Genomic DNA, 19,512 nt, shown 5'->3' with positions numbered 1-19,512 from the left:
TGCACAGGCTGGAAGTCCGGCGGCCACTGACTGGTAACTAAGGAAGCGTGAGATCGTACCAGTGAACACATCCTTAGTTACCTGAAACCTCTGATACTGCCGGTATATACATACTGCTTACACTGCCAACTGAATGCAATCCCTGGCATCTCCATGGCCCGCAAATCGCAAATTGTAATTAATAGGTTAAATCCAGACAGCCTCCCGTCTTCAGAAGACCCTAGGCTGTCATGGCAACCGATCACCACCTCCCCCTATGATGTCACGGGGAGCGGCGAGTTTAAGGTAGGTAAAGCTATAATTTAACATAGACTCCAACTCCCTCTGGTAAAGTTCCCTGTCAACAACTACTGATTCCCCCTTGTCTGAGGGGCACATGATGACATTGGTTGTACAGTAGATTAAGGTCTAATTCAGCCGATTGGTACAAGTCCCTCTCTAGAACACATGTTTATTGGATAGAAGGTAAATGAATGAGATTTAATAAAGTACAGTGATCCTCAGATGTAGATTTAAGATAAAAAATGTTCTGACCAATGGTATTGACTTGATGTACAGACATATTACAGTGAGTTTGAGGAGAAAAAAACAGCAGGGTTCACCTCCTTAATAAAAAAATGTATGCTAAAAAATTAATTTTAAAAAATCCTCAAAATGTCTATAATGATGATGGCCTTTCATTTTACTTCTACAAATCCTATTTTTAATGCTTTGACCTTGACCATTCCATCAGGGCCTGTGGCACTGGAAGACTGACAGACACTAAATAACAAGACAAAAACTGCTGTTGACATATGTTGTTATTATTATTATTATTATTATTATTATCATCACAAAGGGCTTGTTTTAGTCTGAACAAAATGTTGTCTGTAGTCTGCTTGTTGTTGCTTTCCATCAGAGAAGCTTTCTTGGGTCCCATGATGCAGAGTTTCCTGTTCTTCTATGGGTGCATGAAAACTCATTTAGTTCTAATTTAGTTCTCTCAAGCAGAGAGCCAATTTTATTTTTCAAAAACAAATTGTCAGCTATAAAGACAGTTGTAGTACTAGTAGGAAGTGGGAGCTGCATATATAGAGTCTTAAACTGTCTGTATTTCTTATTGTAGACCAGAGTATGCCATACAACCGGGGCCATTTGGCCAAATCCTGCAATTCATGAATTGTGGCGCGTGTTCTTCATGAATCTGGCGCTCCCTACACTGCGCAGGATGCCAGATTGGTGGAGAGACCGCAGTCAAGCAGCAGTCGGTTCTGTGAGAAGAGAGGGGGGAGTGGGCACAACAGGAGAGTGTGCTGGGTGTGAGAGTGTGTCTGGACTACACAGGAAGAGGAAGTAGTGATCTGTGTGTAACCCTCTGCCTTCTGAGAAGAATGCATGACTGGCTTCACCGTGGCCAAATATATGTGAGAAATATGTGTAATTGTGTAAAAAATATATATAATTTTTATTAAAGAGGACCTGTCGTCCCCCCAAAAGACCCCCACCAAATATGCCCGCCATAATCCTCCCCCCAGCCGCTTTCTATTTATGCCATTTCTTTAAAAATTTATGTTGTGAAAGTGTGTTTTAATCGATCCGACCTCTTACCATATAAGAGGTAGGATCCTCGCATCTTATGAGCTGCAGTCGGCCTTACACATGAGGGGGCCGGCCGACACACCCCCTCCACGCCCCTGTCAGCTGCCGGCTCTATGCGATGCGGCGATCCTTGTGAGTGGCAGCATTTAGCGGCCAGGGCAGCCGGAGCTTGCACAGAGGGATGGAGCTGGAGGACGGAGCTGGAGGACGGAGCAGGCGGGGGGGGGGGGGGCTGTACGTGGCCACGCAGCGCTGCCTGCTGTGTAACACCACCGGCTTCAAGTGTGTCCAGAGCGGACACGGAGAGATGCGGTTCCAGATTATGTAGAAGGCGGCGGCCGCACTGTGCTTGCTCACAGCACTGGCCGAATATGTACAACATTCGGCCGGAGCTGTCAATATGGGATCGCCGCATCGCATAGAGCCGGCAGCTGACAGGGGCGGGGAGGGGGTGTGTCGGCTGGCCCCCTCATGCATAAGGCTGACTGCAGCTCACAAGATACGAGGATCCGACCTCTTATATGGTAAGAGGTCGGATCGATTAAAACACACTTTCACAACATAAATTTTTTAATAAATGGCATAAATAGAAAGCTGCTGGGGGTAGGATTATGGCGGGCATATTTGGTGGGGGTCTTTTTTGGGGGTGACAGGTCCTCTTTAAGTACATATCAATGTGGTAAGGTGCATACATGTGTCTTATGCATATGTGTGTATGTATGCCCGCATGTGTGTGTCTGCATGTAGGTGTGTCTCCATGCATTTACGATGAATGTGTGTGATTTTGTGCATATTTGTCACCATGCTTGTGTCTGCATGGGTCTGTGTATGCATGTGTCCATGTGTGCATGCGTGTGCATGTGTGTCTATGTGTATATGTCTGTATGTGTGTCTACATGCATGTGTCTGCATGTGCATGTGCCTTCACTGCATGAGGTTATGCAGCAGCTGTGATGTGTATTATTTGGTTATGTAGAAGATGAGATGTGTATTGTGATGTTCTATAGCAGCTGAGGTTTGTAATATGAGACTCTGCAGCAGTTGAGGTGTGTATTGTGAGGCTCTGCAGCATTTGAGATGTATATTATAAGGCTCTGCAGAATCTGGTGTGTGCGGTATGAGGCTTTGCGATAGCTTTCAACATAATTTTGAGAGGGGGAAGGGGCGCATATTTTGAGGTAAATGACCTACAACTGCCCTGCATACACCTTGGGTACTGCAGTACCTACTTGGCAAGGGGTATGTAATATGTCCTTATCAGGGAAGAGGTTAAACCTACTCATAACAATGTAATTATTATTATCATTATTACGGCTACTACTAAATGTTTAACCATTTATAGTTTTAATTAGGGTTAATTTATTAATGTATATTAATCAACATGAGAATGAATTTATACCATTAACCAGGATAACAATGTCATAAAATAAAATCCATGATACCAGAAAATGAAATCTATCCAATCAATTTTTATTAACAAGTTAATCATTCTTTGGATAATGCAATGACTGGATCAATAAGTGATTTTTGGTAGCTCTTAAGCAGTACTGCACACTAATTACCAGTTTTCTTATTGACAGGCAATAAGATGCAAAGGGTGAATCGATCTGTTAGCCTGTAGCACTACAATGCAAAGCCACAACAATAAAGAGATATCCCCAAAGGGAAGTGGAAAATGAATCAAACAGGAGATAGGTTGTTAAATAATGCAGCTGGCCCTGGAGGTAATTCAAAAAGAATGTGATATGCAGGATTTGGTTTCTGTTTAACCCACTAATAGGATAAAATATTAGATTAAAAAAATCCATCTTCATGCCCAATAGAGCAAGCATCTCTTTACATACCTAAACTACTGTATACAGTCGTTTTATGTTTAAGTACATTGTTAATTGAAAACATGTTTTCAGCTTTTTTATTATTTACTGTGATGGCATTAATCTCAACAACAACAAAAAAACATCTTGTGTGGAAATTTCCAAATTTAAAAAACAATTTTTGCTTTTGCTATACTCTGAGACCCGCACATTTTATTTAATACCTCAATTTTTCGGATACCAATCCAAGGATTGTATTTTGTTGGGTGTATGATACTTTTCTTTTTATTGTAGCATTTTGGTAAAAATTTTATTTATTGCTTGAATCTTATTATTGTTTGAACATGGGAAATAAGGAAAAACAGCAGTAACAGTGGTTTTATACATTGTGGTTTTCTTGGTTTATTTTGATGATTTTTTTTGGAAATAAATAAGCACCCAAAGACTATATAACATGGTGTTGAACATTTTAAATTGATCATCTATTTTTAGGAGTTTTAGGTTCTTGGTTTCCTCTTAACTTAACTGTATAAGGCTTCATTCACACATCTGCAAATGGCTGATGTGCGCTAGTAAGCATGGGCATGCTGCAGTGAGCACATCGTGTCTGTGCCGTGCAGCCATGCTGCAAGAGATAGGGCAGGTCCTATCTGTATGTGTAGCATGGTCGTACAAATTTCTATGGAGAGGGGAGGGGTGAGAAGCACTCAACCTCCCTCCTATGTGCTTCAGAAACCAGGCCCCAAACAGCTCGGTTTGAGACCCAATTTCACACACAGAGAGAGGGAGAAGCCTAAAGTTGTCACTGCACTCTCTCTTTGTTGATTATTCAACAGCCACATCCCTTTAGGTAGCAGTACATTAAAGTGAGCTATAATACTATAAGTAGAGTCCTGTGTCTAGGCTCTGTGGCCAAAATCTCATTTATCTAGATTATAGTATCTAATATACCGTGGTTTACCCTAGGGTTGACTTTCTATTTTAAAGTTCCAGATGACCCTAATGTTAGTTGGCTGTCAGGTTTATACAGGGTTTTCTGCAGCATTTCATCCATGTTAAAAAATAATGCAAGTCATAAAAGTGTTTTATAGCATTTTTGTGTTATGTTCTATCTTTTTAAATTAGACAGTAAATGAATGAATGATGTAATATACATTACCTCAATGCATGGCATAGCTTCCTAGTTTACTGCAAGGCCTGGACGGAACTATTGAATTTTTAATAGACTATGCATAACAAATATAGCCAGTACCTAAAAACTGCATAAATTACATAATTGGTATGCACACTGCCTCTCCACGGAATCAATACACTACCACAGCGTGTAACAGTCTGTTGTTTAATACACATAAAGAAAAGAGGAATTCTCCTATTAAAATGACTTATCCCGGCTATTTACCAAAGGCAGTGATTTAGCAATAGCAAGGTCTATGTAGTGCTGTTGAATGTAGATGATAATACTTCTTGTCCTTGTCGGCCTATTTCATTGCTCCTATCAGTTACTGCTGCTGCAAGGTCCCGTGGGTACATTAGCAGTCATCCCAGGAAGTGTGTTTAAGTAATGGACATAATGTTCACATTTGCTAGACCAGCCTTCCCCCTAATCATGAATTATTCTTCCCCAAGGCTCAATTGGAACATTACTTTAGAAGCAGAAGATTTAATCCTTTTCAGATGATTGGAGGGAATGATTACAGTATTATTTTCTTGTTCAGGCTGTCGCCAGTGAAGGTGCCTTTTTCTGTCCCCTTCTTTAATAGGCAGCAATCTTTATTTCCCTAGAGGGATATGGCAATGAATGTGAAATAGGATAAATCACCAGGAATGCAAGGTGCTGAGCCATAGATCAACGCTGGTTAGTTAATTAGTTTAGCCCTCACGTTCCTCATACTTGTGATGAAACACCTTGTATTACGCTTGTCACATTCAAATAAAGGACTTGTCTGCATATAGCATTCTACATGTATTATACATTTTACCCAAACCTTCCCTTCTCTCTGAGCCTCACCGAATCAATAAAGTAAGCAACATAGAGCTGATTGTCTGTCTTGGACTTTACAAATTAGGCAGTAACTAAAAGGGATTACATTTTTATCCACATAGGTAGTATGGGGATGGTGAACAGCATTTATAGGTGTTAACAATATGTAAAGTTAATAGATATATTTGTAGAGGTTTTGACAGATTATAGGAAGTTGTTCAATATTGTTTACTAAACTGCACACAACTTTAATAATATTGTATTACAACATGATCTATTTCTTTACACACAACTAAAATCTCATAGGGCAAAACAAATGGCAAATATAACTTGGAGTGCTGTTTACTCACTTAGCCACGGCCACATATGCTTACAGCAAACATAGCACATATTTCATATGATCATTACTATTCCCTATTAGCATGTTTAATTAAAACTGACAAGAAATATAATACTTAGCTGGACATTCACATTTAGTTTAATACATCTGCTACATACATATATTTCATTAATTGGATGTTATTAAAAAAAAATTAAAAAATTTCCCATAAATGTAGCAGTGTTGTCAGAAAAAAAGACTGTTGACCTTGGATATGACCACTGCTGCTGTAATTGATGCACAAAAAGCAAATAGTATTTGCATTTGAAATGGTCGGAAGTTACTGTATGTCCCAAAGCCGTCCTTTGGTAATGAAAGCTGAATCCAGATGGTTAGGCAACGCTCAATCGCACATGCATGGCCACTGTCAGAGAGCAGGGGTGGTTGTATCCAAGGACATCCTCTGGTGGGCCCCCGTTACCTCCGCTACGGCAGGGGCCTCCATCCTGACCTGAGGGCTCTGCTAGCAAGGTCGCATGGGTCCACAGTGAGCCCCCGATATCTCCGCTCAGGCAGGGGCATCCATCCGAGGCCCCTGCCAGTGAGTGACAGCTCTGGTACTCGATGTGGCCATAAGTGGCCACTCGAGTACCATCTCTGTTGTAATGCCATTGCCGAGTGTTCAGGTGACGCGGCCATTTTTTACCAGGCATGCGTTGCAATGTGACCCCTGATGTGCGGCAGCGTGAGTACATCATCACGCTGTCGCGCATCAGGGGTCACAGTGCGACACGTGCCGGGAAAAAAATGGCTGCGTCACCCGAACACTCGGCAATGGCATTACATTGTGAGTTCCACTATGGCGGGGAGAAGAGAAGCAGAGGGCGCGGGAGCGCTGCGACAGGTAAGTGAATTTTATTATTTTTTATCTACTAGTCTAAATATAATAATATTATAGGGGGCCACAGTAGTAAGGGGCTACATATAATAAGGGACTCCCATTGCAGGAATTAATATTAACCCCTTAAGGACGCAGCCTGTTTGCAGGTTAAGGCTCGCAACTTTTTTTTGAAATTTGACCTGCGTCTCTTTATATGGTTATAACTTTTGAACACTGTTACTTATCAAAGCGATTCTGATATTGTTTTTTCCCCACATGTTGTACTTCATTTTAGTGGTAAATTTTGGCTGATACGTTTTGCGTTTATTTACAAAAAAAAGAAAAAAGTGATGAATTTTTAGAAAAATTTGCCATTTTCGAAATTCAAAATCACCGCGTTTTCAGGCAGATAGATTTACCACCTAAATAACTTGCAGAATAACATTTCCCATTTGTCTACTTTACATTTTCATAATTTTTGAAATGTTTGGATCATTTATTTTGACGTCACGCGGCCTACAAATCGAATAGCGCTTTTCCGTATTTTCGGAATTGACTATTTTGGGGATAAATACTGTTTGAAATCAAATTTTACATATTTAGCAACAAAACCACCTATATAACCAACCCATTTTCAAATCTGCACCCCTCAAACTATCAGAAACAGCATTTACAAAGATTGTTAACCCCTTGAGATCTTCATAGTAATTGAATCAAAATGGCGGTGAAATTTAGAATGGTCAAATTTTGTCGGTTATACGTTCATCTAGCCCTAAAATTTACACATTTCCAAAAGATAAAAAGAGAAAACTCACCATAAAATTTGTTCTACAATTTCTCCTGAGTGCAGCGACCCCCCACATGTGGACATTACTTGTGTTATGGGGGCACAGCAAGGCGCAGAAGGGAAGGAGCACCCTGCAGCTGCCAGGATTTTAGTTTCCTTGTTGCCCCCTTTTGAAGGCTATAACATTTTCGCTTTTCCGTTATTTGGGCCATGTGACGGCATTTTTTTTGCGGGACAAGATGCTTTTTCCAGTGTTACCATTTTGGGGTTGGTATCACCTATTGTTGAAAATTTTGGAACTTTTTTTGAGGTCATGAGTAGAAAAGCATCAATTCTGTACTGGATTTTTTACTTTTTTTTTTTTTTGTGTTCACCGTATAGCCTAATAATCCTGTTATCTTTATTCTATGAGTCGATACGATTACGGGGATACCAGACATGAATATTTTTTCTTATGTTTTACTAAATTTGCCAAATAAAACCCTAATGTGGGGAAAAATCTATCATTTTTGCATCGCCGTCTTCCAAGTGGCATAACATTGTTACGTTTTTGGCTACAGAGCTGGTTGATGGCTTGTTTTTTGCGGGACATGTTTTTCTTTGCAACAATATCATTCTGGAGTACATATGTTTTGTTGATCACTTTTTATTGCATTTTTAGTGGGATATAATAGGTAAAAATCATAATTTTTGGCGGGTTTTTAACTTTTTTTTTTTACGGCGTTCATCATATGGGTTCAATAGTTATTTAGTTTTATTCTATGGATTGTTACGGACGCGGTGATACTATATATGTGGGGTTTGTGTTATGATTTAGACTTTTTTGAGTGTTATATGTCTCTTTATATGTTTTGGGGCTTATGGGCATTTTTAGTGTTTTATAAAGTAATTTTTTATTGAAAAACATTTTTTTTACATTTTTTTACATGATCCACCATGGGATATGAACAAGCAATCATCTGATTGCTTGTTCTTGATAATACTCTGCAATACTAATGTATTGCAGGGTATTATCAGTGCCAGCCTATGCAGATGCATAGGCTGACACTTTGCCTTTAAGATGACGTCACAGACGCCATCTTAAAGGTAAAGCCTCCAGGCTTCTCTGGGGTCCCGATCGGACCCCAGAGGTGCCAAAACAGCAATCGGCCCCCCCGAAAACGGTGCGGGGGGGCCGATTGTGATGTAAAGACCCCCAGAAGGCAGGTTAAATGCCGCGGTCGCGTTGACCGCGGCATTTAACGGGTTAAACACCCGCGATCGGAGCCCACTCCGACCGCGGGTGTTAGCCGGGGATGTCAACGGTAGATTACCGTTGAAATCCCGCGGCTAACGATGCCGGTTCGGCTGCTATACAGCGCTGAACCGGCATCGTCTCTGCGCAGTAGCTGTACTGCGCTGAGCGCTATTCGCGGGACTCAGCGCAGTACAGCTACGGCGCAGAGCGCTAAGGGGTTAAAGGGGCCACTAGAAGAGAAAATATAATAATGGGACCAGTTGCAGGAATATATAATTAATGGCAACTAGAGTAGTAGTACTGTGCTGTGTCAATATATACAGGATAGGAGTAGTAGTACTGTGCTGTGTCAATATATACAGGATAGGAGTAGTAGTACTGTGCTGTGTCAATATATACAGGATAGGAGAAGTAGTACTGTGCTGTGCCCATATATACAGGATATGAGTTGTAGTACTGTGCTGAGCTCATATATACAGGATAGGAGTAGTAGTACTGTGCCCATATATACAGGATAGGAGAAGTAGTACTGTGCCCATATATACAGGATAGGAGTAGTAGTACTGTGCTGTGTCCATATATACATGATAGGATAAGTAGTACTGTTCCCATATATACAGGATAGGAGTAGTAGTACTGTGATGTGCCCATATATACAGAATAGGAGTAGTAGTACTGTGCTTTGCCATATATACAGGATAGGAGTAGTAGTTCTGTGCTGTGCCCATATATACAGGATATGAGTTGTAGTGCTGTGCTGAGCTCATATATACAGGATAGGAGTAGTAGTACTGTGCCCATATATACAGAATAGGAGGAGGAGTACTGTGCTGTGCCCAAATTTACAGGATAGGGGTAGTAGTACTATGCTGTGCACGTATATACAGGATAGGAGTAGTAGTACTGTGCTGTGCCCATATATTCATGAATGGATTATTTATTAGGACTTTTATAAAAAAAAATATTTGATAAGAAGAGCAGTAAATATAAGAATAATTAAGGAGAGCATTATATAAAACATTAACAAGTAGGAGCACTGTAAGACTGAAATGATTAATTGGAAATTATATATTATGAAAATAAAGAGAATGATGTCCAATTTAATTAATTAGGTGTACCATATTATTTACTCAGGGGTGTGTATTGTAATATACTGAGGAGTCGCAATGTAATATTTGGTTTATGGAGAGGGCACAGTATGGTTTTTGTTATGGGGGTATATTTGATATTGGTGGGGGGCACAGTGTGGTCAGTTGTGTTCTGAGTGGTAAATATTATTTAGGAGCACAGAATGGGACATTGTTATCCGGATGACATTATGCTGTAGTGACGGTGATATTTTTAGTTGCACAGTGTGGAGATGTGTCTCACAGAGATGAAGGTATCTGGTGAAAAATTCTCCAGTAATAAGAAAAAGGAGAAGACGTGTGACATGTGAGGTACTGAATCCCACTTCTGAGTCTGATAACTGTAATTACTGACTAACTGTCTAGACTATTTCTATAATGTCATTGCCTTGTCTTCTTATGTACTGCAGAGAACATACGGAGAAGGTGAAGGGTTATAGTTAGTTATTATTGGTAAGTTAGGGCTAAGCACAATGCAGCTGCTGTGAACTCCTGTGAAATAACTAATATTTCTAGGTAGCGGTATGGTGGGCCCCCAGAATCAATTTCTCTGGTGGGCCCCAGCCACCCCAGTCCAACCGTGATAATAATAATAATAATCTTTATTAAATACAATTCATCAAATTCCATAGCGCTTTACAAATCATAGGGGACATATGCAAATGTAATATTACATTACTGAGTACAAACATTCATATGGAACAATAGAAATGAGGGCCCTGCTCGCAAGATCTTACAGACTGTGAGGATGAAGGGTGTGACACGAGAGGTATAAGAGCTTGTATAATGGTCCAGCCATTCTTCATAAGGGAACAGTATAAAATAATTTTAGAAATGATTTAATAAATAAAAATTCTGCTGCTTGACCCAGGCATTAGCCACCATCTTATTTACAAGGTCCAAGGTGAAAGTGATTGCAGAGAAGCCTGGAGCTTGGTTTATATCTGGTGTTTGCCAAATAACAGATGGGAGATATGACATAGGATAGATTAGTAAAGGGAGAGTTGACATTTCATGCAGTTAGCAAGTGTGAAAGGCTTGCCTAAAGAGATGGGTTTTAAGAGCACGTTTGAAACTTTGGAGGGTGGGTCTGATAGTCTGGTGAAGGTAATTCCAGAGAATTAGTGCGACTCTGGAGAAGTCCTGGAGACGTTCACGAGAGGTTCAAATTAAGGTACAGATTAATCTAAAATTCCTGGCAGATCAAAGAGAACGGTTGGGCAATCGACTGAGATGAGAGAAGAGAGATAGTGAGGTGCAGCATTATGCAGAGCTTTGTGGATGAGGGTTATTATTTTAAAGTGAATACGGAAGGTGACAGGCAGCCAATGCAGTGACTGGCACAGAGAGGAGGCATCTGTGTAGCATTTGGTCTGAAAGACGAGCATGGCTGCTGCATTAAGAATAGATTGTAGAGGAGAGAGTTTAGTGAGTGGAAGAGCAATAAGTAGGGAGTTACAGTAGTCCAATTGAGAGTGAATTGGCGCAATAATTAGTATTTAAGAAGTTTTAATTGTCAGAAATGGTCGGATTCTTGAGATGTTTCTGAGATGCATTCAGCAAGAGCGAGCAAGAGATTGAATATACGGTGAAAAGGAGAGGTTGGAGTCCAGCACAACCCCAAGACAGCGGGCCTACTGCCTCTATAGTCTTTTAGTGATCCCACAGATGGAGAGGTCAGGGTTGGGTCAGTTAGTAGATGGTGGAAAGACAAGAAGTTCAGTCTTAGAAAGATTAGGTTTCAAGAAGAGAGAGGACGTGATGTTAGAGACAGCAGAGAGATATTCACTAGTGTTCTGGATTAAGGCAGGGGTGATGTTACGTGCATAAGTATATAGCTTGAAATCATCAGAACAGAGGTGATACTGGAAACCAAATCTGCTGGTGGTTTGTCCAATAGGGGCAGTATAGAGGGAAAAGAGAAGAGGACTTAGGACTGAGCCCTGAGGAACCCCGACGCTGAAAGGAAGATGCAGTGGTGGATTAAGTGTCCCTTGTGCCCCGAGCTGTTCACATGACTAGGGCCCCCCACCAGCATCCAAATCAACATGTGTCCGGATGTTAGTACTTAAGTACTACTCTATATCCTTAATCTTGAACTGTTTATAAAAGTAATTTTATGATGAACTACAATAGTGCTCTTATAACCCATCTATTCAGAAAAGCTGAACATTCCCAGACTACATGAAACCCTCCACCTCGACTGCCGTCCAGACCATATCTTCCAGGCAGTGTCGGAGATGCTACCCCTGGCTGCCTTGTGCATCCTGCAGCTGAACTCCCCCTCATACTCTAAATACTCACATATAACTTGTGGCTCCTAAAGAAAGCAAAAGAAAAAAAACAGAGAAAAGTTATTGATTGGTTGACAACCCCAAGGGTAGGAAATGCAGCCACTACTCATTAATGAAATGTCCTTCAACAGAGCGCTCCTTTACTGAAATGTCAACCGATGAGACAGGCTTAACTGAAATGTCCACGGTAAAGTCCCCATTTACTGAAATGTCCATCAGCAGGGTTCCCCTTTACTGAAATGTCCGCCCCAGATGCCCCCTATGCCCCAGGAACACAGTTGTATCAAAGTGATGCGCCCTGGCAGAAGACAAAGCTGCGGGGCTGAGGAGAAGAAGCTGGAAGGTGAGCAATGAGCATGTTTTTTTTTTTTTTTTTTAAGACTGATGGCGGATCTTCAGTTAGGGCCCGGCCTATATGAAGATCCGTCATTGGGAAGATGAGAAGAGAAAGATCTAGAAAAGGAGACACTGAAAGTGCGATCAGGGAGATAGGAAGAAAACCAAAAGGGTACAGTGTCCTTAAGGCCAATGGAGCAAAGCATCCTGAGGAGAAGCTGGTGGTCCACAGTATCGAACTCTGCCGATAGATCCAGAAGAATGAGAAGCAAATAGTCACCCTGGGATTTAGCAATGAGGAGATCAGATTCTCCATTACATACTCCAACATGGTATTGGTATCCAAAAAAGACAGTATAAAACCTCAAGAGGACTAGTAACTGTCAGAAACTACATATGATTTGACAATGATAAAGCATATAAAGAGGCAATGTCAAGACGCCTTTTTGCTGAACACCACATCTCTGCCATTCTAGAATCTTTACCATTAATGGAGGCCAGTCTTTTCTTTGGTTGGCTAAGACTATATGGTAGCAAAACAACTATAGAATGGCACAGAAAATGTTCTGTCAAGCCATTGTCAGAAAAGGCCAATTCAGTGAAACAGACAATAGTGACAAATGACCAGAAACCTCTTTTTTACCCTCTGTAGTTTACTACCAGAGACCACAATGCCAGAGCTTTATGATGACTTGTTGTATACCTAATAATCTGTTCAATCTTTTGGAAAGCAGAAAAACTAATTCCAAATGGAATGATATCTTGTGATCACATAGGTGACCTCTAATGAATCCTCATGCATTTATGCTGTCTCATTGGGGTCAACCAAGCATCAAATTTGCTTGATGACCTAATTTCATAAAATCTTTATGGAGATATAAAAAATTTCAATGCTCTCTTGGCAGGCAGAGATGGTAGAATCTCTAACTGCCCATGTGATGCAGTGGTAAGAGATCATGGGAAAAATAACAGACAGCAAGGAGCTACAGAAATAGAAAATAGAAAGAAGTCAAGCTGGTGTCTTACATCAGAGCAGAAAGGGCCCCACTGCAGGAAAATGAATTCCTATCACCCTATCGACTGGTATCATGTAGATTGTAATCAGATACTTTGTATGCTAGAGTGCTTCTTTAATGACAAGTAATCAAGTGTCATTAAGAGGTCAATCTGTGATCTACCAGGTCACCCACATCATCCTGAGCAACCAAATCCTACAGTTATGTTGTACACCAATTATTAGACACAGATGTACTTTTCATTAATCTTCTATCACTATTGTCAACAACTGTACATATAGAGCTTTTGGTATTTTTGTGCTGTTTTTTGATTAAATGTTCATGTTCCTTTAACAAAAGACTTCTAAATGAGAATTGAAAAACGCTAGAAAGACTTTGTTTTAAATTTAATAAAATAAAAGCTTCCCCTTAAATTATTGTTGAAATAGTCTCCTATATTACAGCTTCCATTGTCTTCTTCCAATAGCATAATCCTTCATAGCAGTTTTTTTTACGACCTCTCCACTCCACAGTCAGAGTTAGAAGACCACCATGCCAATGAAGAAAATAGACAAATTATACTGGATCTATGTAAAAACAACATATCTTACTTTATGCTTTAAAATTTACAATAATTTAAGTTGTTCTATAGCATTTCAGTAAAGCAATCCTGGAGCTCATGTGCAACCTGGTTTTGGCTTTGTAGCTTTATTAGGGACCATACTCCAGGGTATTCACATTCCTTAAACCCTGTACTGAATTATCCAGTTTGGACACATACTAAAAAAAACATTATCTTTTACCCAACATGTCCTTTGTAAAATACACTATACAATGCAGTTGAGGTCTAGGTGCATGAAAGGGCTAATACATGGTATATTCACAAATGGTAAATTTATAATAGAAATGTCTTCCAAGGTCCTATTCATCTACATTTGCATATCCATGCTGCAGAAGTTACCACGCTATGAAATACGGAACTGAATGTAAGGCAGCACATATTCCATGGGTAAATATACCCTCACAGTATATTGTTTATTAATCATTTATATTTATCACATGAGAATGTTGTTCATTTTATGTTCAAAAAATCTTGTACCAGACATGGAACATCTTTGTTTTGGACAAATATCACCTAGTATATCATACATTAATTTCATCTCAGATATTAATAATACAGTGAATTAAATGTCAATGTCAATAACTGACCATTTCCAAGTGTAATGCAATAGTTTGCCAGATGTTAAATAAATTAAACATTCAATATTGTCTTTGTGTTTTAGCATTTGCTCATTTTATGGGTGTTTGCTTTTTCATCTCACAGTGCATAACTGAATACACAGCTGATCAGACTTGTAAAACTAAAAATGCAAACCCATTCATTCACTATGGTTGGTAGAACTATTCACATTTGGTTATATTAAATCAAATTAAAATTAATTATTTAGTTTGTGGTATATATCATCAACTACAGACATATAGCCCATGACAACATAAAGTTTATACAATATAGTGACCAGTACTATACAACTTATAAAATCATGGGAATACCATGGTTGAACTTTTCTTCTGAAATAAATTGGTCCAAGGATTTGCAGAAAGAAGGTGATTGCTGCAAAAAGGTTTTGCTTTACTAAACGGTTATGGGGGGAAGGAATGTGTCGTTCGACATCAAGATAAACACCCCATGGCCAACTACCTGAGCTTATTTTAAAGCATTAAAGAACAACATCCTGAGCTAATAAGGTAATAATAAGCTAATAAGTAGCAAACATTTCAGAAACGATTCAATAACATTGCCCTTCTCAATGATGTATACTATAAATGCTTGCATGTATTGAGAATATTGGTTTATTCTTTCCTCGGGGCTGGGGTTTGTCTCTAAACCACCAGGGTAGCCATAGGTTCATGAATTTATCATGTATTCTATTTTTCCAACTACAAAGCTCTTCCAACCTGCTTATTACATCTACCTCAATTTGCCCATCTCTAGTACTAATATATCCCGTAGCTTAAATTTCACTGATGACCTTCCCTAATATCCAAATCTCCCCTCAGGACCTTCAATTACTTTGATAGAAGAGCATCAGTTGAATAAGATTCTCTTCGCGTGACTTTTGTTTGAGTACCAATAGTGTATCTCTATCGGTCTCTCTCGCGCTTTTTTTTCTGCAATGAAACCACCCCTCTTGGAAAACATCTTTCTAGGAACATTTTTCTCATCTCCTTTGCTTGAAATCTGTAGCCCTCCAATTTTGTACAATTTCGTCTTAAGCGGAGGATTTGTTCCCTGAGAATGCCTTTCTTCAATGGGACTAGATGACAACTGTCCCACTGAAGAAGGGAGTTAGTAGCTGTGTTCTTTCTATGGACTGTTCTTTCAAGGTGACTCATATCTCTCTTACAAATTTTTATATCCAAAAATTAATCTCTGTCCAATTGATTTCAGTAGTGAATTTAAGGCCCAAATGATCCATACTCAAGACAAACAGAAAATCTGCAAATGCTGATTCTGTAGTGGTCTACTGGTTTAGGACATCATCAATAAACCTAAGCCATACTGGCACCGATGATGTCAACCAGATCATCTCTTCAGAGAAGACCAACCACCTGTTTACCTGATATTTTCCTATAATCTGCTCATTAGGGATCCAAGACGCAGATTTTGAAAAACTGATAAAAATGCCTAGACTCTTCAATGTGATACTCTCTGATGTTATCCTGGCTATGGGGGATTTCCGATTTCCACCTTGAACTGCTTTTACAGTTCTACCCTTCTCCCTTCTGTTCCTCCTTTCTCCCATGGATGAAGCGCCTTGAACATCTAGGGGGCGGGAGGATGGGTGTATAGGTCCGCCCTCCTCTTTTGTGTGTGGGATTACTGGGGGCATGCTAGGGGTGTGTTGTGGTAGAATTCCAATGACCTGGTCCTAGGCCTGATGTGTCCCCCTTATAGTTCTACCCTGTACCGCCCTCCTACATAGCCAGATCCACTCAATGTTCCTCAATAGGTGGTGGTGATACCTGCCTACTACCATGGAGATCACTCGCATCCTGTGTTATTAAAATTCTGAGCAGGTAGTGAGTGGATATGAGGTTTACATGGGGCATGTGTGTACAACAGGCTGTACCTAGCATTCAGCAACAGCGGTTAGATAGGAGGTGATGGGTTAATGGGTATCCGCCCATGATACCATCAGATTGCCCGTTTGATCACACACCAACCTGAGGGGAGGAACTTCCAGGCTTTATAATCTCAGTGCTCTCAGTACTCTGGTTCACCGCTGATATCAAAGCGGTAGCCCATGTGTGTAACACCATCAGGCTGCATTGTGTAAATTTTACCCTTGATGATAAACAGAAAGTTTTGAAAAGGGTTCAGTAATTAACTTGTGTATCAGTTTGGACATAGGAAGGCAGGAATCTTAGTGCTAGAATGTGGAACTAGTCAGCAAGCAATGATTAAGTCAGACAGCTGATAATAGTGTGAAGGCCAGTGCAGACCATTCTAGATTTGGACTGAACTGTCCACCAGACTGTCCCAAATGTACTCACATTAGACTTAGTTGTGGGCAGATGTATGTTTGTCTGTGTAAATACAACTCAGTATTGAGTTGAACTCTTTTTACTCTCACCTTATCTTTCAGTGTATTATCCATGCAGCCAGTAAAAAATACTGGAATAAATTAAATCATAAATTATAAAAGTATGTAAATATATCTGTCAATAAAAAGGTAATTAATTTAACATATTTCTGCCATATACTTTTACACAATTTTTTTAAACCCTTCAGAAAAGGGTAAAATTAGGCCTTAAGCTTCAAGAAAAGTCTCGATTTTGTTTGTAGCTCCAAGAGTTCTTGTATAATGATGGATAGAAAGAAAGAAAATTTAAAAGCAGCACTATCAAGATGATGGAATACTAGTTCCCCATTTACATGGCTTTATAAGGTTTATTGTCACGTCTATTTTTATGTCTTTTAATGCTTTGTATGCAACAGTATTCACCACTGTAACGTTTGCTTAATTTTCAGGCAATGCCACCAAGCGTGATGACTCAGATACCAGTCCTGACCAATCCTCCACAATGGCGTCACTGATGACCCATTATCTGACTAAAATGGGGGTGGCGCACTTTACGTAATGTCACTTCTGCCTCGCCAATGGTTTTTCACACATAGAGTGCTGGGCGTGCTCCTTCCATGATTGAATAACCCACACACATTAGGTAGATGGCACCCACTATCCTGTGTAACCGCCACGCTAGTAATACAAATGGAGAAGTGTGGACATTAGTTGTTTCCATGTGAGTATTCTCCTCCCCTCCTTTGCCTTCCCCTTTGGATGCATTACCAGGGGGCAAATTGAGTGGGCAAGGGGGTAGAATTTTATCTCACAACACTGTGTTGGTGGTTTGGACGACCTGGCAGCGACCTGGCTGGTACTCACTGTGTACTTTTTGATTTCCTCTGATGAAAGGTCTATTGCAAGGGGCCCTTGAAACACAACAGGACTGCCCTTGTTAGGTTAATTATTGGGGATTAAGGAAGAGGGCAGCCACAGGACTTACTTGGGGCAGTGCTGGAATCTTACCCCTGACCTGGCAACAGGTCTGATCTTCTCCCTCTTTGTGACTCTATACCCACACCTGCTCCATGAAGAATGGTAAAATTTAACATTTTATACCTATTTCAGTGGAGAATGCATAGGACTTTGATGTAGCTTACTGTGTCTCCCTTTGGTGTGTTGTTGAATCTGTACGTAGAAATTTTGTGTGGTAGGGTGACATATGGATGCCCCCCATATATTTATATATTTTTTACATGTATTCATTAAAAGTGATATTTTCAAAAACACAACAGTCTTCCAAAAAGTTAAATGTCAATTACACAGGCTGCAAATGCTAACTTGCCCTGATAACCATAGAAACTATCTACCTGGTAACAGAAAGAGCATCGAAAGAGCTTTGAAAGATTGTTATTTATTGGAAAACTTGTACATGGTATCATATTTAATATCTCATTATGTAATATTCTTGTGTTCAATTTTAAAAGCACAAAACCTGGACCTTTAAAGGAAACCTACTACTTGTAGTGGCAGGTTTCTGATGGAAATACCGGGCACCAGCTCAAGGTGAGCTGGTGCCGGAGCTTATTTTCGTTAGTGTTTTAAACCGCGGTATCGCGGTTTAAAACACTTTTTAAACTTTATAGCCGGCGCAGGCAGGTACGCGCTCGGCACTTACCATGCGCGCGGCTCTCATTCACTTCCTATGTAGCCGTGCGCATGGTAAGCGCCGAGCGCGTACCTGCCTGCGCCGGCTATAAAGTTTAAAAAGTGTTTTAAACCGCGATACCGCGGTTTAAAACACTAACGAAAATAAGCTCCGGCACCAGCTCACCTTGAGCTGGTGCCCGGTATTTCCATCAGAAACCTGCCACTACAAGTGGTAGGTTTCCTTTAAACACTAACAGAGTAATGAGTACATTTATATACTTGCTGACATTTGAAGCATATCTAAATTTGAAGAAATGGAACAACAAATTCTGTTCAGGTTCAGTTACCGAACCTGAAAGCTCACACCACCGGTAAAAACCGTGCTCACCATTTTACTGAGTATTGTTACTTCCTGCGATCGGTGGCAGCACCAATAGCAAGTATTACCAGCCTGAACCTGTACTTTTGAAACTGCATTGTTACTATTTTGCTTCTGGTGGTGTGGTGGTGGAACAACGTTATTTTTCTAGTATTATATAAATTACAACTTGTTCTCACATTACTTAATAGCTCAGCATGGTATTATGTTGATTCCCCAGCAAAAGGTCACTGGATGCGCCATGAGATTAAGAGAAGCAGTATCATCCAGCTCTCCGATAGTTGTCTTTTGGCCAAAAAATTTGCCAAACTGCATCATGTGACTGACAAGACAGTTGGAAGAATTCAAAATGAAGTCCATCAATTCCAAAACCAGGCAAAAGTTGGTTAATGACAAAGTCTATTAAGTTGGGTGTAATAAAAATGTCAGGTGAAGTAATATTTATGCTCCATAATGGTGACATCACTGACGTCCATGCAAGCACTGTGCATTAATTAAGTCTGGAATGGTAGCCTGAAAAAAAGGTAAAGACGCCTCAATTTTATTATCATTTAAGGAAATGTTGGCTC

The 19,512-nt window shown here is 40.1% G+C and overlaps 1 long non-coding RNA gene across 2 annotated transcripts; it reads left to right on the top strand.

Moving 5' to 3' along the window:
• The first annotated feature begins 323 nt into the window (after positions 1-323).
• On the top strand, positions 324-19,283 carry LOC140082717 (uncharacterized). Of its 2 annotated transcripts, none has more exons than XR_011849931.1 (3): positions 324-465; positions 3,159-3,302; positions 19,164-19,283. It is a non-coding gene; the product is annotated as an uncharacterized lncRNA (long non-coding RNA). The 2 variants fall into 2 exon arrangements; XR_011849930.1 differs by lacking the exon at positions 19,164-19,283 and adding an exon at positions 5,153-5,214.
• Positions 19,284-19,512: the final 229 nt, after the last annotated feature.

Source organism: Engystomops pustulosus, chromosome 1, assembly GCF_040894005.1.
Source record: "Engystomops pustulosus chromosome 1, aEngPut4.maternal, whole genome shotgun sequence".
Lineage (NCBI taxonomy): Eukaryota > Metazoa > Chordata > Amphibia > Anura > Leptodactylidae > Engystomops > Engystomops pustulosus.
This window is presented reverse-complemented; position numbering and strand designations above follow the sequence as displayed.